Consider the following 23,383-nt stretch of genomic DNA (forward strand, 5'->3'; position numbering starts at 1 on the left):
ATCCGTTTCCTCCAGGGCCCTTTGAATCTTCAGTCCAACAACTCTCTTTAAAATCTTCCCTGAAAGGGAAGCAGAAACGTGTCCAACTCTGGCTGCTCTGTGACAGCCAGATGATTTTCAGCTTCAAAGCCGCCCCTTCTGCTACTACTGCCAATTCACTCAGCTGGTCTGTCACTTTGGACAAATCCTATGCTTACAAAGTTCCTAGACCAAAAATCACAGCACCTTCTCAACTAACAGAACATTGCTTTGCGAACACTACTCGTTGGTTCAACACATTGTGGGTCATTATTGTGCCATAGGAAAAATCTAAAATCTTCGTCCTCATATGCAGGCCCACTGTATTTTCATAAACAAGCCAATATTCACCAATCAATAATTTCCACAGCTCATCCTCAAAAAACTGATTTCCCCCAGTGCCATATTTAATCATAGGTAGGCTATATGACGGGATCCTTAAAATACAGGATATCTACCGTTTTTTGCCAAACAAATCACCAGTCCATTAATGCATTATATATAAGTATTGCTGTTCTTCCGTAGTCAGCATGAAAGACAAAGGGTCTCTTATATTTGGGGACCCAAATATATTAACTGAGTGGGAAGAAGCCTGATATGAAATGCCATGGTTTGTTTAACCATAGTTTATTAGATAATATAAAATCAGCTTGGTTCACATTACATGCAAAGCCAAACATTTATAGCTTAGGTTTATACTTGAATCCCGTTTCACCAATTCACATTAAAAATCACCTGCCTTTTTAACAAAATGAAAGACAAGGAAAATGCTTACTTTAGTTGCTAAACCGCCAATAGATATAAAAAATTTAAAAACAAGACAGTGGAAAGGTAGAAAGGGGAACAAAAGTGTACACAAATCCATACAGAATAGAGGTTAGATTGCCATATAAATTGCCTAAACAGTACTGCTGGTTGAAACTAATTTGAGGCATACCTTCCTAGTAACTTTGAAAAGCTTATTTATCAAGTTTATAATAGTAACTTCTCAAAGGAAATACCAAGTAAACTGCAAAACTAATACAAACCCAGAGCATATTAATAGAAAACAAATCATTTTTACCCTGAAAGTAGTACTGGTTTTCCAGAAATAGCAATAGAACATGTCCTCACATCAATAACCAAAATGTAAGCATTCCTGAAATTTTTCATGTTCTTCTTTTAAAATATTTAATATGCATGTATCCTCTAGAGTTATATTGCTTCCAAACCAAATTTTATTCCAAGCTAACAGACTCAGTTTGGATCAGACTCTGACTGGTAGACGTTAATTTTAAAAAAGTATGCCCATTCAATCATCTGAGGCATGATCTGGTAAAACAAAAACATTACATTTACCCTGTCAATAACAAATATATATCTTCCATCACTTTTTATCCATTAAAACTGTAAATGAATAGTTGTATCATAAATGTGATCAATGGTTTTATGAACTTCAAGACTCTGATTTTTTTATTTTCAACATTATTCAATATTTTATTATTATAATGAAACCCAATCAAGATTAGCGGAACTTAATGGCTATTGTGGCAAGAATGTTTATCTTTCTCCTCCTGATTAAGCTATGAAGCTGCACAATAACAACATTAAACAGTGTATTTTAGAGTCTTCAGCAATGTGTCAACATTTTAAACTAGAAATCAAATACTGAGTCATAGTGAACTAAATACGACTCTAATAAGAACTTCTACAACATTTTACAACTTTACATAACAGAATTAGCTGCTGCAAGGTGCTTAAAACAGAAAATATTTGAAAACAATGTCCAAAGTAACACTTGGCCATAAGTAAGCATTAAAACTACATTCAAATGAATGCTGAAAACTAAAACGAAATCTTTTCAGTCCAATAACATTTTGTGAAGAAAAAACAAGAAACTGACCTTCAAGTACATTCCATCTTATAAAAGTATAAATTTAAACCAAATGATGCCTTTTTAACTGGGAAATGTTTACTTTTATCTTGAAGATCGTTCCTTGATTTTGTCCCCGCCCCAAAGGCTCTTAGAATAGCTTTTCTTAAACCACAAGGGGAGATAATTGAAATGCAAATCCTTTTCAATCTGTTCCTTCACTATTTCCATGGTTGCCAAACCCTACAAGGTTGTCAAAGAACAGTGGTTCTCTGTAACTAAGGCCAAAGAGTTCCAGTCTCATTTCTTCCAATACTTATCAAGGCAGCACTATTCATATGTTCAGTTATATTTCAGTTATTTTTGCTCACTTTTTACAAACCTGTTACACTAATTCCCTAACAAAACTTTTTACACTAAATTGGTTATTTTAAAAATCATACACAACTAGAAAATCACAACTCTCGAATTTGCATAGGAAATTTACTAAGGACTATTTTAGAGCTAAGCCAAAGAACCCTAAGGCTATAATCCTAGATCCATTTACCAGACAATAAGAACTTAATTCAGTGAGAATTACTTCTAAGCAAACATGAATAGGACTTCCCTATTGAACCTTTTTCAAATTTAGTACATGGTTCCAAAACATATAGCAATGAGGCTTTATGACGCTCCAGGTCTTGGATCAACAATGACAACCATGGGAACACTTTATATTCATCTGCTCATTGAATCATTTTAAGGCCTAGAATGCTGTCTTGATTAAGAAAGCTGATCATTTCTTGGGTACAAGTTATTTTTTTAGATTTGTATTAACTACCTATGTTGAATGATCAAACTCTGATGACCAAACCCAGAAGATTCCGGTTTTGGAAATTTCAAAAGATTTGTTTCACCTTGCAAAACAGGCACTCCATCTCTATGCTTTTTGTTTAATTTTTCATCCTACGTGGATGCATGCAGGATGTTTCTTTAGGGTAAAATTGGCTAAATATTCTCCCTTGCCAACCTTTCTTTAACTTTTAATTGTGTATTTTATTTTTTACAAAAATCCAGAATCCATTAGCCACAGAATTAAAATATTCCCCGACATGTGTTCACTTAGCTGGGAAACCCAGTATTTAATGAGTTATCTGTCACTATACCAGTAGTAAATAGTACGGTAACATATTGAGTTTATTCTGTTGGGTAAACCCAGTTTGTGGACCTTTATTGCTTTGCATTAAATACAAAGCAGCTTCTCAACGTCCTTCATTGCCACTACTATTGTTTCTACAATATTTACCAAGAGTGATGAAGATCTCACTAAGCAAGAGATATATGAAAGGACAATAACAATTCAGTAGGGCAGCTACTGAAAGATGATTATGCTTTTTTTACCCCCAAAACAATAGCTCTCCATTCACTATTTTGGGTTTTTGCTACTTTACAAGCCATTGCCAGAAAGCTTTTCCCTTTTTCTCTCATCATTTTGTTTCTTACTATTTTAAATATATATATGTATGTATGTATGTATATATGTATGTATATGTATGTATATATGTATATTTTACTTAGTTTAAAATAAAAATAAAGACAATGAAAAAGAGAAACAATAGAGGGTTCTTGGAACAGTCAGGAGAAAGGGCAAGATAGCTCATGCAGGCAAGTAGCAATAGTAGCTTCCTTAACATTTACTGGACTTATTACACTTATTGTCAGTCAGTCTTGCCCACTGACATATCCATTGTACTTTGGACCCGGCTGAGGGGCAGAAAAAATGGCTTGCACATTTTTCATATTCTTGCCTCTGGATAGAAGAGGCAGGGATATGATAGATGAAAATTGCTGAAAAGTCCCTGTGACCCCTCCTTTGACATGAAGTGAAAATACATTTTAAAATGAATTGGAAGAGCAGGAGAGGGTTGTTGGGATTGTGGATTCTTATTTAGTAATTGGAATACTGCAGCCCTTTCATAGGGATTTTGTGGATAGTAGAAACGTGGGGGAAATCTTTTCCCACTCAAAATATTTTTCTTCTCATTCTCAGTAAGGATGGAGGACTAGGAAAATAATATTTATGTTAATTGAGTTCAGTGAATTATAGGTGGTTAAAGTTGATTTATAAGTATAGTTTGGAAATAATTTAATTTTAAGAGTTAGGAGAAGGAAATATGCTATTCCTATTATTAGCGTCAGATTAAAAATTCAATATTCTATTGGAAAGGGGAGAAGAATATATTTTACAGTTACACCTGCATTTAATAATTTCTTACACAATTTCAAAACTGCATTTTATGGAATTTAATCTATTTAAACTTGCTCAGGCCTAGTCTGTGAGTAACATCTTCACTGCATCCATTTTGAAGATGAGTCCCCAATTTCCTTCCAATGTGCCTTCAAACCTGAAACAATGCAAATACTTCAGTGCAAAAGTATGATTTCCTCTAGTCACATTGATTATCTGTCCTTAGTATCATGACCATCATGTAAGGCTTCTTAAAGTTACATTTCTATTAAAAATGTATCATGAAAAATATTCACCCAACTTTGCTACTGTATTTCCCACTTCTATTACAGCATCTTATTCTAATTATTCTCTTTTTATAAGTACTTATGGTGTGTTCTTTAAAACATTTATAAAGAAAAAAAGCACACAATTTGCTTAGTACTCAGTAGAAAACTCCGGGCCATGCAAAGAGAAATCAAGCGAGAAAATAGCCTTGAGTCCTTGCATAGTCGCAAGAGACATACTATAAACCTGACTGTTAATTCCATGGGGTCTCATGTTTGTTCCCAAGGGAAGGTAAGCAGTTTGGGAAGATTCTGCAATACAGGTAGAATGCAATAAAATAGCTGACTTGAAGCTTTCACCGGTGAATCTGGTTTGCTTGCTCTTGACATTACATGAACACACTGCAATTATGTTTGACCCCTTTCTGCTATACAACAATATTCAGCACCTTAAAAAAACAAATAGAGACCAATAACAACTCACAGTTCTAATTATCTAATTATAAACACAGCACAAAAAATCATCGGTTGATGATTTTCTCTAGAGCACTAAAAATCTCCACAGACCGTTCTCATCCTGGTCATTCATATTTTGAACTGTTACCATCAGGGAGACGCTATAGGTGTCTTAAAATGAGAACGAATAGACTGAGAAAGTTTCTTTTCCAAGGCAATAATTTTCTTGAATCAAACAATGCATATGTGATTTAGTCCTATGTATATAGTGGCATTTTTAAACTGTCTAACTTACTATATGTTTTAGATAGGTTTTAGATTAGGTTTCTAATTATTATTTTAATTTTTAAATACTCTCTAGTGTGATTGTGATGTGGTGTTTGGGGCACTGTGCTGGAGCTTTCAAATATTGTTGTATTTGTAGAATGCAATGACAATAAAGGTATTCTATTCTATTCCATTCCATTCCATTCCATTCCCTAGTCATATTTCTCCATATCACCACATTGGCTGTCAAGTCATATTTTCTTCATAGGTCATAGTCCAGACTAACTAATAAAAATATAAAACGTAACAGCCAATTGTACAATTTTGGATGGTATTTTCATATGCCAACAAGGAGATGTCATAAATATAGCACATGTATAGCTTAAATGAGTATTCAGGTGAAAAATTCAGATTTTACATAACTGTATCACATTTATGTACATATGCTTACAGGAAACTTTGTTAACTAACCTAAAATTGTGGTGGTTATGTTACTAGGCCCCTATCCCAAAAGGTAAAGGTTCCACCTCTGACCCTACAATATCTTTCCAGATAGTTTAGCTCATTTAACCATTTACCAGAAGGAGAAAGGCCCATTTAAAGGTCTTATTCTGCCGAAAGGCTTAGAAACCTTGGATGCCTAAAGCTATTGCAAAGCTACTTCTTGCATGCCTCTTCAATACCAAACAGGGAAGTATTGTTTTGGCATGATATATCTGGAATAAACCAGGCATTAATGTTTATTTGAACTTTGGAGAAAGGAAACAACCAGAGATATTCTGCAGGATGGAACTACGAAGGCACCAAGCCCTCAAGGGCAGCACAAGGTGGTTATGTCCTTTTATCCCTTTCTAGGTTCAAGTCTGGGGAAAAGGTTAGAGCTAATGACTCTTTGTAATGAAAGAATTTCCTCTGTTCCATTCTCTTTCTCTAATTGTTTTAGCAAAAGACTGAAAGAGAACAATACTTCCTTTCAACCATCTGGTACTCTAGCACTCCAGACAATATAAAGAGAAAAGAAAAGATGTCTCAAGGTCTGTAACCGAGTTTCAAGGTTACGAATTTTTAAAATATTAAATATAGTAGCAAAATCAGTTACAGTTACAGAGTATATGCTTTAGATCAGGGGTGTCAAACTCGATTTCATTAAGGACCGCCTCAGCAGGATGGGTTGTTTGACTTTGGGGGGCCATGGTGGGTGTGGCCGTGGTGGGCACTCATGTCGGAGACACCTGTGGTGGCCTGAGAGCTCTGCCAGAGAAAACAGGCTCCTGAGCTGCAATGGCCTCTTGCAATCCTCTGCCAGGGAAAATGGAGCTTGGGAGTGCCACCAATGTGGGCCAGTCATTCGCAGTTTCCAGGGCAGCCCCGCAGGGCAGATCTAAGCACCCCACAGGATGGATCTGGCCCACAGGCCTTGAGTTTGACACCACTACTTTAGATCAAAAGAATCAAAATCTAAATCTGCATCTCCAATTCAAAAGAAACTTGAGCATCAGCCATATAAAATATCCCTGGACAGAAAGAAAAATTGAAAAAAAGTTAGGATTGTGGAAAACAGTATTATGCAAATCAAAAGGAAATGGATCATTTATAGTCATAGTCCCAAACCAAATGATTTTCAGAGTGTCTGTATGCATAGATTTTTCTGTATATGAACAAATATATAATTATACTGTATGTATATAGAATTGTTTAAAATCCCTGTTCTCTTCTATAACAAACATCTTTATAGTACAAGTACAAAATAAAGCTAAAAAACAATAGTAAAAAAAAAGGTTACATACAAAAATAAACAAACCGTAAGTTTATCAATTGGCAGGCTGTGCATTTTGCATATGAGGTAGAATTTAACTACCTTTATTGGAGTTGTGGATATTTTAAGAGTTAAAAACTATAAGTAAAATTAATCAGAATGAGCAGAACATTTGTTTCAGTGGTAGGATTATTAACTCTAACTGTATGCCAGCAAAAACAGGCAATTATAGTAAAACCCTTTTCTGATTCTTGCCCTAAACCATTAAAGAGGATCATGAAATAATCTATGTGAGTGCAGGGTTGAATAACTAGATCTTATTTAGGAAAGGCTTCTCCAAAGCACAAAGAAGGTTCCTCCCCCCATTTTTTTTTTCTCTATTCTTCATCCAGCCCTCCAGATCGATCAGGCTGAATCTGCTTTGTACTATTCCCTGAAAGGCAAATGGAGCCCAACACGTGGAGGTGGGGTCTGCCTTTCAACTACAAGGACTGAAAACAGGGAAGAGGCGGAGGAAAGAGGAAGCAGGTAACGGCTCAAGTTGAGAGCAACTAATTTCGCTTTGGGGAGGAAACTATTCTTAGGAAAGTGCCACTGTGGCACTTTCTCCAGAAGTTTAATTTTTAAAAAATTAAGTTTTTTTTTCCTTTAAAAATTGGTTAATGCAGTCTTACTGAGCGCTAGTAGCAAAGACAAGTCTGGACAAAAAGAAAAGGTCCTCTTCTTTTGTAGTTATTGCCGCTCCTGCATATACTGGCTGTTACTGTTTAAGATGTACCGCTGCTATGCGAGGATTCGTGCCGGGAAAACCGGTTGGCACCTACCTGCTTCGCCTTTGCCTAAGAAGTGCAAAAACCTCGGCGAAACTGCATTTGAATTTTAGCTCAGAACCCGCGCCCAGCGGATTCGATCTCGCGATATTTAACGACTCCGGCTTAGAAAGACGCTGCGCATGCGGGGTAGAGAATGCGCCCTGGGGGCGGACTAGGTAGACTTTTCAAAGGCTTTATCTTCCCTTCGGGCAACGATGATACGGAAATTGAGCATACTCGGGGAGCGCCGCCAGGATAACGACGGGATTTCCGAGGTGGGATAGGGAGAAGGCCGTAGACTCCGTTGCCAATTTTGCAGACGGCTTTGCTGCAAGGAAGAAAGGAGAAATCGGATCTTTGTAGATCCCCCTAAGAAAGTCCAGAAATATTTCACAAGAAATATTTCCATTCCTCTTACTCGTTGTAGAATACCTTATGCCACCAGACTTGAAATTCTAGACCTAGAAAACCTTGAATTACGCCGTCTTCGATCTGATCTAAGTATGGTATATAAAATCATACATTGCAATGTCCTATCTGTCAATGAATACTGCAGCTTCAACCATAACAATACAAGAGCAAACAATAGGTACAAACTCATGGTTAATTGCACCAAACTTGATTGCAGGAAGTACGACTTCAGCAACAGAGTGGTCAATGTCTGGAATACTCTACCTGACTCTGTGGTTTCTTCCCCAAACCCCAAAAACTTTAACCTTAGACTGTTTACTATTGACCTCACCCCTTTCCTAAGAGGTCTGTAGGGGGTGTGCATAAGCACACCAACGTCCCTGTCCTATTGTTTCTTTTATTTTTCTTATATGTACCCATTTCATGTATTCATAACTATGTATATACTTATACCTATTATCTTGTAAGCGATTGACAAATCAAATAAATAAATAAACAAACAAATAAATAAATAAAACTTAGTAGGATCCACCTGACATGACAATTCAAAATACTGATTATATTCGTCTGCATAGAAAGAGCTATTATAACCAGTGATATCCAAGGAATTGGAGAAGGGAAATCAATATAGATATAAAGATATATAGATATATAACATTGTATTCTTATAATTGATGATCTGGATTGACATAATCATCACATACTGGTGACATTAACAGAATGTAGCCTTCTAGGAAAGTGGCCTGTTTGTGACTATTTCAATGTTTCTTAAAGTGTGGGTCTTGGGACCACTGGGGAATCTGTGAAATCAAAATTATTTGTAAGCGTGTGTTGGAAAATAATACAATATTAAGATCCCATGAAATAATTTTTGAGTAGCGGTAACATCAGTGAATGAATCACTTTAAATGTTTAATATGGTACATGCATATTACAAACAAAAGCTATTTGGGGATCCCTCATAATTTTTTAAAAGTAGAAGGGTGTCCCGGAAGAAGAAAGTTTAAGAAACATTCAATTATTTCATATGATTTCATATGAAATCTTATCAGGATCCATAATTTTGCATTGTAGCAGTTTTATCCTTTAAGCCCTCAAATTCCATTGCAGCTCTTGTCACCATGGATTTTCATTGGATCACTTAGGTTAGTCACAGTCTTTAAGCTCAGACTCCCCACATAAAGGGCATAAAGTGTAATAAAAATATCCCATATAAGGGCTCTTTGAGTTCTTGAAGAAAAAGGTAACAATATCCCTGCATTCATCCAAGTGCAACATAATTACAAAAATTTAGGATTTTGGTTTATTACTTATGCTTAAATTGCCCAAAATTTTTTTTCATGGGACTCTTGAGTATATTAAAGTTGGAAATTGCATCCTGTCTTTCCTTTATTGGTGAAACCTAAACAACAAATTGTTTCTTGATTATGAGGTAAACTCAGCAAAGCATTAGAGCAGCACTTGCTTTCAGATAGTTTTGTGTACTCTGGCCCTATATCAGAATTGCAGGCAAATTGCATTATCTTTTTCCTTGAATGCTATCTTTAAATAAGATCCTCCACTCAAGCATCATGCCACTGGCTCCACCTTGTGGCAGTTGAGTTCCATATCTTGACATACAACATTGAATCTAAAAGTTAAGGATGCAAAATCCTGTTCAGCTATAGCCGGCGAAAGTTTTTGTAACAGTCATCTTTGTCATTAGTAAAGTTAGTCCTTGACTTAAAACAGTTCATTTAGTGACTATTCAAAGATACAACAGCACATAAAAAGTGACATGACCATTTTTCTGGGACGGTTTGGGCAAAACAGCGCTTTTTCATGCGTCTGTTGATAAAAATAGGATCACCAACATGATCACCAACATCCTATGATGGATAGGAAGGTACAAGAAGACCATTTTCACCCTTATGACCGTTGTAGCATCCCTATGGTCATGTGATTTACATTCAGATGCTTGACAATTTATTCAGACTTATGACGGTTGCAATATCCTGGAGTCATGTGATTCCCTATTGACAAGCAAAGTCAATGGAGAAACCAGATTCACTTAACAACAGTGTTACTAATTTAAGAACTGCAGTGATTCACCTAAGAAAGGGGCAGGAAAAGTTGTAAAATGGAGCAAACTTACTTAACAAATTTCTTACTTAATAAATTTTGGGCTCGGTTGTAAGTCGTAAGCTGTATAATACTGTTTTCTTCATGAAGATAAAAAGATATGGAACAACATCAACTTCTTAAATGAAGTATTTTACAGCTATTAAACGAGTTTTAAAAACAAATATTGATGCAATTACTACTATGTTTATTTTTTGCATGGGCTATTTTCAACAAAATTGAAGAAATGGCTGTTGGTGTGCAAATAATGAAAACTTTTAGCACATCTTTTATATAGATGTATTTTATACCGTCCCCAAAAGTTCATATAATTTTTCCCTGAAGGCATATTGCTTTTTATAGATATATGAAATCAGATTGGGTGTATCATTTTTTAATTGTTTTGTTGGATTGAGAAGTGCCTCTTGCAATGAGATGCTTTGAGTGGACATTCAAAACATGTTTTGGGGTGTTTGGGGGAAGAGGCTCAAAGATGTGACAAAAAGATTTTTGAGGCCAGGGAGACCTCCAGATTGTGCATCACTTCTGAACAGAACAGAGCCATCTTGCCCAGAGTCAAGAATAGAAACATCCAAGATCCAAAGAACCTGAAAACCACAGCCACCCAGTTTCACAAGATTGAGTCATTAATGAACTTGGTTCTTCAATCCAACAGTCATAACTTGCTCTTCCCCAGCCATACCCTGCAGACATAGGACAAAAGTTCAATTGGATGCATGATGCAAAGTACACATGGATATCAGTAATAAATGAATGATACCTTGGCTTACTTCATAGCAGTGAATGACCAGTGGTTTTATGGAGATATTGAAAGTGGGAAAAGAGTGGGACAGAACCCTGAAGCAGTTTGCAAAAAAACAACAAAAAACACTTGACTGGAACTGACTTTGCAAGAAGGAAAAGAACTATCTTAACTTGGTGTTCCCAATTCCCAAAGCCTATTCAGAATAATGTCATAGTTAATGGTATCAAAGGCTGCACAGAGCGAGGATCAGGGGTAGGTTTCTACTGGTTCTGTCCACCTCTGTAGAACCGGTAGCTCTGAAGAGCAGCAGACATAGAACCGGTTCTATGTCTGCTGATGTTTTTGCCCACCCGCCTGCCTGGGCTATTACCTGACTTTTATTTCCTGATTTTTCAATTTCAGCTGCCATGTGAGGCACAGCTGCAGTTTAAAAAGCAGGAAAAAAAGTGCTTTTTGAAAGGCTGGTCCTCTGCATGCAGTGTGCTGATGACTATTTACAGGCACGCGCGCAGCATGCAGGGAAGCACATCATAAATCACCGAACCTCGTAAATCACCAAACCGGTAGTTAACCCTGTCGTATCCCACCCCTGGTGAGGATGGACATACAATCCCCACAGTGTTCATGTTGTGCACTAACCCATAGTTGCTTAAATTGCAGACAACTGGATTCATGAAACACTAGACTTAGACTTAAACCTAGTATAGCTTAATTATCACTTTGAACGTGAACACTATACCATAAAACAAAGTTTACTATCCTCCATGGCTGGATTCACAAAGTGTACCAAGCAAGTAGCAAGCAGGTGTACCAAGCAAGAAAAGTAAATTATGATGTTGTTTGAAGTATGAATTCAGCCTATAGGAATTTCAGAATCATACAATTGTATGAGTTTTTTAAAAACAGTATATAGGTCAACCTCCTGCTCAGTGCAAGAATCAGTTAAATCAGTCCCCATTTGAAAACCTGGGAATTTCTCCCTTTTTTCATGCAGAGCATTCCAATCTTTAATCATTCCTTCTAAGATACAGTTTGAATTTCCTTTGTTTAACTTCACATCCACCCAATGTCTTGTGTTACTCTACATATCAGTCCAACTCTTTTAGTCTATTCTCCTATCGTGTGCTTAATTCATGTTAATAGCTGAAATCTCTTAAATCCTAAAATGTTTTGGATTTTAGTTAAGCCTGTGTGCAGCCCAATTTAGAGAGATCCTAGGGTGCTTTTGCAGAGATCAACGTTCAGGGAATCCTTCATTAAGATATTGTACATCAAAAACTGTACACCAGCTAAGCTACAATTTTAAACTAAGCATTCCTCACTATCTATCTTCTTATAATCTAATCTCTCTCAGCAGCCAGCATCTTCTCTGAATTAAAACATCTCATTTGCATTTCCACTGTACCATGGGTCAATCTCCTTTCCTTGTCCTTGCTATAAAAAAAAAAAGTGAATCGTAAAGCACCAGGATGACACATATTCAATGCTGTCTGATAAGCCAGACTTCAAATTTGTATCTCATAAGATCAAAATACTTTTAAATATTTGTAAGTCACAATGATCTCTGTTCTATTTTTCAGGCTATAATAGATATGTCCAGCTCATTTAAATTTTACTTACAAGACTTGGTTTATAGGCTCTATCATCTTCATAACCCAAGCCGTTTTCCATCTTCCTTTTAAAGTGTGATGCCCAAAACTGGACACAGTACTCCAAGTACAGTATCGGTGAAATGAAACCTCCAAAAATGGTGATGCAACTATTTGGCTACTGCATGACATTATTTACTCATGTAGAATAGTAGCCAAGTAGAAGCCCTAAAAGAAATCCTTCTGACACCGGGTCCTAGCAGACCCAATCTCAATCTGATAAGCATTCCTGATGAGATGCTGGTTAGAGCAGACTGGAGAGAAACGATTAGAAGGAAATTTAAATAGAAGGTGCTTTTTCAACAGAGCATACTTAATATGTGGAATTCATATTAACGTGTGCTATTACCACAATACTGTGTTAATAACTACAACTTGGATAGCTTTTAAACACAGATGAATAATGTCTAGTGACTACATTCCAGCCTTTTCTTTTTCCTATCTAAATATTGGGTTTATTCTACTACAGTCTTGGTATCTTGCTGTTCCTCCAGTTTTCAAAACATACTGAACATTTTACTTTTATCACATATTTCAGTACTCTGGGATATAATTTGTTTTATCCTATGAATTCAAGTAAAATTCTTACAAACCGTGTATCAGACCTGAATTATGTCCATCACTACTCCTTGTTTTTATGCAAATATAGCCAAATGACTTTCCCTTACCAAACCATATTTAAGCAAACTGTCAGTTAACACTTTACTGCAGGTTATACTTGTATCATTTAAATCAAGTTTTGCAGTGCAACAGAATGCCAACCCCTTTGGTTCATGTGTGTTACTTATTTCTGTAGTCATCCTTTCTCCTTTTATCCAACAAGATGGGAAAGAAGCCAAATGATATGCCTGCAGAAGGGGAAAAAAAGATCAAGGACATTTTAAAAAGGAATGTAACTGGATCGAACTCTTTATTTTTTTATTTGTGAGCTATAAGGACTAGACTAGGATAAGATTACTGCTATCCAGGTAAAGTCTACCTGTTCTAAATTCTTAGACTGATCTTTTGAGATCAGAGAAGCTTTTGGGTTCCTGGAGTAGGAGCTGCTGTAAAGCCCCATTCATGTAAAGGTAATCCTATTGATGTGCCCCTTGGTGTAACAGAAAGCTCAAGTTCTCAGTACACACAAAAATGGGTTCTTGATGCCATAGCTTATACTAAAATACTGGAGTTAATGTCTTTAATTACTGTAGCCACTAGAGCAAGATTCTGCAACTTGCAACTCTGGAGCCACATGCGACTCTTTAGGCCCTCTGCTGTGGCTCCCTGTCGGTTGATCTCACCACTGGCTGGCCCCACCCCTCCCCTCCCCATCACTCCTCATCTAGCCTGAGAAGGTAAGGATGATGGCAGGGGATGGAGACTCGTTCCATATTCCAGAGCAGGAGGTGACTGGGTGGGATTGAGTAATGTCAAGTTGGCACGCCCACCCAGTCACACCTGTTGTTAAATTATTGGTTCCTGGTGTTTTCTGTGGGAAACAGGTCCAAATGGCTCTTTAAGTGTTTAAGGCTGCAGACTCCTGCACTAGAGCCTTCCAACTCTTTATTGCAGTTCCCCAAATCCCTCCCCCCCCATTGTTAAATTTCAACTTCCTGCCCTAATATTTTTTTCATAAAATGAAGGAAAGCTTCCTTGATTCCTTCCAAACATCTGGATGTCCAGTCACTGTCTGCCCAGTGCAAACCTATTTACCAATTTATCTGGGGTCTCACAAATGGTTTGGTATGAGTCCTTATCACTAATTGCTCTTCAGCCTTACTTTAGAAGAAGTGAAGGAATTCTTTTGGAACACACAGCATTTTGCCCTCTAGTATGAACACCCACAGAGTAGTGCTTGCATGTGACAAGCGTGAGTTATGCAAGCAAGCTTGGAACCGGGGAGAGACATTCCTGGCAACAATTCTACATTCTTGGAGCTCGCCAAAAGAGAGCTTGCAAAAGAATGGAAGTCTTCAGTCCATCAAGACCCAAAAGTAATCATTAAAGTGGTAACGAACAGCAACACTCATGTGATTTACAATGTAAGCATGGAAACAGATCACAGACCAGACTGTTTATTTTAAATTGATTTTTCCAGAGTGCAGTTACTTGGGTTTAGTTGCATAGTATTATTCTTTTCAAAAAAAATTCTTTCAATTGTATTTGGAGCCAAGATTTATTGAAATCTCTCTGTACATAATTTATTTTAAGGTTTATGCTGATGCATATTGACAAATGGTGTGTTATGCTATCTAATCAAAAAAACAAAAAGGATGTTTTGAAAACTTGTTAATTCCAACAGAGAAAAGAGCTGTATGGAATTTTAAAGTCAAGATGATTTACTGCAGTATGAGCTTTAGCAAAACAGAGATTTTGTAAAACTGTGAAGGTATGGGATATATATTATACACATATGGAGGTCTAGAAAAAGTTTTTTTTTTTACTAGATGAAACTTAAAGATAAAGGGCTGCATTGTAAGAACAAGGACAGAACATGTGCACCAATTGCAGACTTTTCAGAATTATTGAAATAAAATAAGAAGTAACATGGCTCTTCTGAGCCGTCATTTTATATTTCTCAGAACCCACTGAACTTCAGCATTTTTCTCTATTTAGAAGAAGTAATCTTGCAAGCCATATTTTTCCTGTGATATTCTATGAAGTGAAAGTTAGACTTAGAGAAGGCAAAATAAGAAGAGTGTTTTTAAACTTTGGGTTGTGGAATAGTCCTGGGAATATCATGGATAGCCAAGATTACAAACAAAAGGATCATCAAACAAATCAGCCCTGAATTCTCACACAAAGCACAAATGACCATGGCCAAACTATCCTCTTGGGAACACACACACACACACATATATAGAAATAGAATAAGAGGACAAACAATGCCCTGGTGGATGGACTTGATTACAGTGGCAATCAAGTGCACTATTGGAAAAACAGAAAACTTGATGGTGCATGTCAATCATTACAAGACATAACAAAACTATGGATTATATTCTAAAATAAGCTGAACATATAAACTTTCCCTTAAACTCAGAGAGAACAATATTGCCACATCAACCATACTCACTTGGCTTCCTGTATGCACCCTGGCAACCATGAGGCTGTACATCCCTGATTGAATGGCTTCAAAGTATGATATAGTAAAGAAAGCGGTATTCATGACACCCTTTGTAAAACCCAAAGAGATAACAAGATCATCTATTAGAAAATTTACTAAATATATTTTAAAGTCCAGCTACAGTTCAATTTTCCTAAGGAATGTATTAAAATATTAAAAATTGCATCCACCTTTGTGGTTGTAGATGGTCATCTCTATTCATAAAAAGGAGTATATATAAAAGAAACTATAATGCCGGCCGGTCTAAGCTCCCTTGAAGGCAGAGTCCCCAGCCACTTTGGGGCGAGGCGTGGCACACACACACTCCCCTCACTGCGAGGCCACTTCTACCGGCCGATCAAAGTAGCTGGTGACTGCATTTGGGGAGCTTCCATTGCCCAAAAGAGACTGTCCTAAAGGCGAGGGGACACGGGTAGCCACACCATGCCCTGAAGTGGCTGGAGACTCTGCCTTCAGGGAGCTTCTATCGGCTATCGGGGTATTCTAGCCTAGGCTACCTGCAGGGCACTCCCCATCCCCTCCGTCCTTCCCCCACCCATTTCTCTTCACCTCGTGTAGTTCTAACAAACGATGTGAGAAATGGTGGGGAAAAGCATGGTTTGAATAGGCCTAAATTTTGGGGGTGGGACTTAATTTCACCTCATGCCTAGAAATCATGCTGGGCCTTGCTATTGGTGGAGGCCATATTGTTGGAGAAACACGGTATATCTATCTATATCTACCTGCGGATGCTTTATTTGAACTTATACTTTTATATCTGTGATAGCATGACCTCTGTAGATGCCATATGCCAAATATAAAAAAAAATCTTATTAGAAGTGTGCAGTAGCTCCATAGAACTTTACCAGAAGTTCTCCCTGATCTGTTGCCACATCTGTAGCCTTTTGCCAAAAAAATATGGACAACTCTGATGCTTACAACCTACTCTAGCTATTGTAGGGAAAGAACATTGGACTAAATCAAAGGGCCAAACAGATGTACCATTCATTGCTATTTTCCCTTGTTTCAGACTTGAATAAAATACTACATCCTTAAATAATCTGGTTTATTGTGTCATGTGAAAGTAACCAGTATTGCTTAATATGTTGTTGAATGATCCAGGCCTTTACAGACTTTCTTGATTCTGGACACATTTATTAACAGAGATATTCACTATTCCTTGGAAACTTTTGCACTTAAGGCTGAACAATAGGAACACTATTTCATGACTCATAGGTTAAGGCTTTCTTACTTGAAAGCAAGATAATGGACGGGAATGTGGGATGAAGTATCAACAGCCTATTCAGTAAATTGTAGTTGTAAGCATATGATGGAGGCAGCTCTGGCAGCTCTCAGCCACAAGAGAGCATTGCTGCTATTCCGATCTTTCCCATCTCATCATCCTTTCTGCTTGGGTATCATTTCTGTAAATCCCTTTCTGATCAAAAGCACAGGATCTTGGAAGACATCCACGTATCTTATTGGAACAGGATGCTACAGCACATTCTTGTCACTGTGGGTTGCTTCATTGTTCTGGGATGCCAAGAGCTTGATCTAATTTTTTCACACTTTTATGCAGTACCATGTGAAGCATTGCCAATGTAACTTGTACTCCTCTTTTCTGAGCCAGGATTCCTGAACTCTCTCATCTACTTCCCTGATGTTAAGCAGGCTCACGCATGCACAAACTAATGGAGCTCACTTTATAGAATTTTAAACTTCAGGCTACACACGCTTGTGACACTCTATCCACTATCATTTAGAATCTATAAAGTTTGCTTCCATTTCCAGGGGAAATTCTTTCTCAGAGCAAACAAATACTTTACTGGAAAGATTGTAGCTAAATTGTGTATATAGCTTAGGCTACAACCCAGTAGATTATCAGAATTACAATTTTTCCCCCCTTGGTATTCATCCTGAGAAAATATTAAGTTAACATCAATCACCTCTACCCTCTCTCAGTGCTTGCCCTTTAATTTCCCAATAACAAGATTTAGTGTGCATTTTCTATGAAGAGTAAATTTAAAAGTGTTTCTGATGGATATATAATACAAACTTCTGTTCAAATGATCTTATCCTAATATTTTTTTTTCTTGAACAAAACTATTTTTCTGATCTCTGTATCTGAAAAACAATCTGGAGGAAGTAATGGAAAATATGCTGTTAGGCCTTACATTTTGTAGGATTACAGCCAGAGCATATTCAGCTCAGAACATTGGACAGACAAAGCTATTAACTATCAGAGTTTCCATCCTCCAACCCGCATACCCATGATAAAAGACAATACAGCCCTCAGATGCTTAAAAGGGACTTTCTGGAATCACAGAGAGCAAAATGCTGGCAAATGACAACATTTATTTCTATCTGCTAGAGAAATTGAGGGCACCTTCAAAATATACTTCCTCTGCATCAGTCACAATCCTTATACAAGTAGACAAAAGCAGAAAAGGGCCTCTCATTTTAAAAAGTGACCACCCTTTCCTCACCAAACTTTTTTTTCATGGATTGCAGGCCATATTTCAAGAAAATATGTTCAATCTTGCGGGGGAGACACCTAATGCTGGAAAACAGTGGTGGAGTCTTTCCTCTAGGCCTGCAAAACCACCTCTGCCTAGATGAGGCCACCTCTGCTGTACTTTTCTCAACTGTTTTCCCACACAAAAGGAAAATTCTGAGTGGAATTCTCAGTGGTCCCAGCGATAGAAGAGGAAGATGATTGGCCTTATTGGACTCTCTTCCTCTGAAACTACCATGCTATCTTCCCTAACCCTTGGTGTTATAAACTCATCAGACTCTGAAAGAACTAATGGCATGTTAGTCATGGATTGTCAACCATCTGAGACTATTCCTGAAACCACTGGCTTAGTCTCTGCACAGAAGGAAGCTGATCCTGATAATGAGGAGTTAGATCCAGGGGTGGGATTCAAATGCTTTAACAATAGGTTCTGTGGGCGTGGCTTAGTTGGTGGGTGTGGCTTGGTGGTCATGTGACTGGGTGGACGTGGCTTGGTTATTGGTTGGGCATGGCCAACTCAATATCACTCACATCGAGCCACACATCTCCTCGCCTGGCCTCTCATGACTGTGAGGATGCTGCAACAGTTGTAAGTGTGAAAAATGGTCATAAGTCACTTTTTTTCAGTGCCATTGTAACTTTGAATGGTCACTCCACAAAAGCAAAGTACCAGCAAAGGAGGGGAAAAAAACTCCAGAGTAGTTCCTGAGACAGGAAGTCCAGTCCTGCCAAGAATATAATAAGGATCAATGGAGAGGCAGTTTCTGTAAGCAACACCAGAATGTTTCCTTCCTGCCTTCCTTACAGGATTAGGCCAGTAATTTCTTCTGGTTCCCCGAACTGCTTAGAATGTTAACAACTGGTTCTAGCAAATAGGTGTGAACTGGTAGAATCCCACCCCTGGTTAGATCCCAATCTTGGATAAATGCCAATCCCTAAAATAAAAAAGAGTTAAAAAAAAGAGCTGAGCTGTAGAAATCTGTGGAACTCCTAGAAAAGTAATGATATCAGCTTCAACCAACTTGTGTTCTGCTCCAGTCTACAAGCAAAGATTCAGGAGTGTTACATTGTGTGTAAGCTTCTGTTTGATATACAGCCTCTATTTACCTACTGAGCTGATTTATAATTAAACTAATTAAAGCAGTTAGAATCAAAGAGCTAATTCACTCCAGACTTTAACAGGACACTTTGGAATGGATTTTAAATAGGGAATACTAAATTGCAGAAAGAGCAAGAGAGTTTGAAAGATGGGTCCTGTTGAATCACATGTTTTTAACAGATAGATGGGAGAGATAGAGGACATCCCAATGCATATAGATGTGTGGATGTAGGGGAGAAGAAGGCAATAGAGAATGGCAGAATGATCCAGAAATTGTCTTCTCCAGTGGTGTATTAACCATTAAGCAGACTAAGCACGTGCTTAGAGCACCAGGTTCAAAGGGGCACCACAAAAACTTTTATGCACCCTAAACTTGGCTTCATTTGTACAGTATGTACAAAGGAGGGTGGCACCAAGATTTGTCAGTGCTTAGGGAACCAGTGAGCCTTCATCTGCCACTGATCTTCTCCAATTCTGCCAACAGATGTCTCCAATTGGATCCACAGGCTTCATAGATGGATATAGATCTTCCTTTATGCTGTCTTCATTCAACAGAATGTGCTGGCCAGGAAAAAATAGAGGTATATTTGAAATAAAGCATTGTAAAGAAGCCTACAAAGCCAATGTGCAGTAGCATATTAAGTATAATGACAGTTAATAACTTAAAAGTCCAGTGATCAGTGCTGTATCATCTTTTTAGTGGAACGATTTTATAACCTAGACCCTTAATGTATCACCTGCAGCTGTTAATATACCCATGGATATGTCTCTTGGAACTCCTTAGTCAACTGATGTTATTGTTTTAAGAATGCTTTCATTAAAATAAACAACCTGCCATTTTATAAAGGGAAAGCATCAATGTCAGACATATTTTATATTTCCAGAATGTCTCTGTGCCCCCATATAGACTGCAGTTTTCCTGAAAGGAAAGGATGGGTGGTTTAGAATAATGCCCACTTGTGCATAAAAATAAAACCACTAAGCTGAAAATGATAGAAAAATAGAAAAAAGGCAGGAAAGCAAGAAGGAAGTTGGAAAGCATACAACCCACAAATCTGCCCTCTGGAAAAGAAATATCACAATTATGGGCAGTAGCTAATGGATGCATGCTGAGGTCACTTGCACTCATTTTGTGTGGATGCCCACAACATGCTTTCCAAATATTCCCACCTCTGTTACAAAGGTTGGGGATCTTTGAATTACATAATTCTGGGGATTGGGGAGAAAATTCATTTTTCCCCATTTTCCTGTTCCTTCATGTTAAGGTATAGTTGGCAGCAAGAGGCCTCTAGAAAATGATCTAGTCTCATATTCCCTTATCACCCCACAGAATCCCACAAATTTGGGGGCCAAACACAATCTTTTGTGTTTCACTTACTAGTGGGTGAATTGCACTCTCCCCATTCCAAAAAGTTAAGCCTTCCTGGCAAAAACATGTTTTTCTAGTGGTTATATTCATCTTTTGTGTGGGGGAGGGGGGGAGGGAGGGTGGGAGAGAGAGAGAGAAGACAATATGAATATATTATGCCAGGAAACTAAAACAAGATAGAGCGAAGACATCAGCAAGTATTGCGGGCCCAATTGGCAAAAAGAACCTGCTCAAGACTATATTGGTTGGAAATATGCAGAAGAGGCCTTCATCCTGCAGTGGATAGACAAAGGCTAGAATGATGACTTTCATACCTTCAAGAATGACCTTCTCTTTTTATGAAAAAAATGGTAGAGATGATAAATTACCAAGATACAGAGCACAATGGGTGGATGTTATGACAAGGACTGGATAAGTGTCTAAGGGAATGTTACTGCAAATTCATTTTATGTTTGTTTGTTTCTTGTAGCACTCCAATTTCTTTATCCATGGATCATTATAATTTCTGAGTAAAGCATAATTAGAAGGAATTCAGACCTCCACGTTGCTTAATTGAAAAATACGTTATGGAATAAATCAGTAACAGTGTGCTTTGTGAAAGTGGCTTTGAACTGTCTAATTGGATTAGCAGCAGATGGTGGCTTTTCAATTGTCTTGGCTTAGAGCGGTTGACTGCTTAGAAAAGAAAAAGACCACAAAACAACTTTTATTGAAAATGAATATTACTTAATCTGAGAATATCTCTTCTCATCTGCCTGTGGCCTATTATGTCATTTGAGTAATTTATAGCTTTAGCAATCATTTTACTTTGCTTGCTAAAACACAGCATTGTGTTGACAGACACATTTTCCCCTTTAGGACAATGTGTTCTCAAGTAATGGCATTCCTATAAAAGCAGTATTCGCCTTTCTCATTTTGTCCCCCCCACCCCTTTTTAAAGGTTCAACTTTATAATATAGAAAAGTTTGTTCAAATAGTTCAGTTTCGAAGCTGCTCAAGGGCTGAACCATGGAAAATCCCAAATAAAGTCCAGGCTTATTATTATTCAGTATGGATTTGCAGACAGTTTTCATGTAGCAATCAGTCCTTGCCTTCATGGTCTTTGCAGGTCTGTAAAGCAAAGGAAAGTTAAAGTAAGATTGTAAGGTCAGTTGTGACTTCAGTTAATGACTCTTTTACTAAATGACTGAGTTGCCAGTCCTAACTGTAATCATTAATCAAGGACAAATTGTGTATGATGGTTTTGCAGTATTAGAAGTGTGTTACATGGACTATTTAGAACTTTTGTCATTGTATGTATTTCAGCCACCGTTGGTTCTCCAGTAGGTCTCCCACCTAATCTGAAGTATATAGAAAAAAATCTTCCAACAAAAGAAAACGTGCTTCTGAAAAACAACATTAGACACAGTGATTGTCTTCATACAGTACGGAGACCGTAATTGTCTAACCATAGATATTAAATAATCCATAAGAACTAAATAAACTCTGACTCTGTGGTTTCTTCCCCAAACCCCAAAGACTTTAACCTTAGACTGTCTACTATTGACCTCACTCCTTTCCTAATAGGTCTGTAGTGCATAAGCGTACTAACGTGCCTACCATCCCTGTCCTATTGTTTCTTTTTATTTTTCTTATATGTATCCATTTCATGTATTCATAACTATGTTTATACTTTTACCTGTTATCTTATAATTGCTTGACATAAATAAATAAATAATAAACAAACAAACGAACGAACAGTATGCTAAGCCATAAATCATAGTTTCTGAACCCCTAGTATTTGCACTCACACAGCACATTTTGATAACCTTACACACACAGCAAGTCCTAGCTTAATATGTGAACTCTACTTAGAGAGCAAACAACTGCAAATAACCAGTTGCTGTGGCTCTAGACTCAGAAGGACAGTTATGTTTTCCAGGGAGGATCAGAGAAAAATAAGAACAGTTTAAGGTGCCTAGTAGACAAGCTCAAACCAAATCTGGATGGATATTTGCTGGGGATCCTTTAATTTGGATTCCCGTACTGAGCACTGAGATCTGATGATTTAAATGCTCTCTTCCAACACTTGTATTCAGTTACTTTGACTCTATCTGGCATTTATTGTACAGCCTGCCCTGACTTTGTGTATCACTACACTAGCCAGATCTAGAGTACACACACGAGATGGAAGTATGACAATCGACTGAAGAGGCTAGATTAGAGGATCATGGGGATGTTCCTCTGTGTTCCCACTCATCATCAGGCTATTTGGCTGGTGCATCTGGAGTGTTCCACTACCTTATCAGTAATGGCTATGGAATAGCTGGTGTATGGCCAGCATAGCAAATCTTCTGCCAATTCCTATACTCCCACAGCTAGCAAAGCGTCAGTGTACGATTACACCCTAAAGGATTTCTACAATCCACCCTTCCTGTTTTCCATCACTTTTTTTCCGGCACGCAAGTTTTTCAATAGGAAAGGACATTTCTTCAAAGCAAACTTCTTACTTGCAGCTGTGACAGTATCAATCTATGTGTGATTGAAACAGTACAGAAATAGCTACATTGGCTTGCTCTCAGCTTGAAAGCAGGAAGTGGTTTTCCAATTGCTGAAGCAAAGTCTTTAAAAACTTTTCATTTAAAGTTTTGTGTTATCCTCCTATAAACAAAAGTGGTTTTGTTTATTTTTTTTTAAGTAAACTTGTCTAGTCCCATGGTTTGCCAAGTGCATTTATTCATGCCAGTACGAGTTGC

At 37.6% G+C, this 23,383-nt stretch overlaps 1 protein-coding gene across 1 annotated transcript in view; it reads right to left on the reverse strand.

Annotated features, from left to right (window-relative positions):
• SPDL1 (spindle apparatus coiled-coil protein 1) overlaps positions 1-6,393 on the reverse strand; it is a 29,863-nt gene extending 23,470 nt beyond the window's left edge. The window contains exon 1 of the mRNA XM_087924558.1: positions 6,319-6,393. The gene's annotated coding sequence lies outside the window, so the exon portion shown is untranslated. The remainder of the gene's footprint in view (positions 1-6,318) is intronic.
• Between the last annotated feature and the right edge of the window lie 16,990 nt (positions 6,394-23,383).

This window comes from Pseudonaja textilis, chromosome 2 (assembly GCF_049901715.1).
Source record: "Pseudonaja textilis isolate UNSWEBS1 chromosome 2, rPseTex1.2, whole genome shotgun sequence".
In the NCBI taxonomy this organism is placed as follows: domain Eukaryota; kingdom Metazoa; phylum Chordata; class Lepidosauria; order Squamata; family Elapidae; genus Pseudonaja; species Pseudonaja textilis.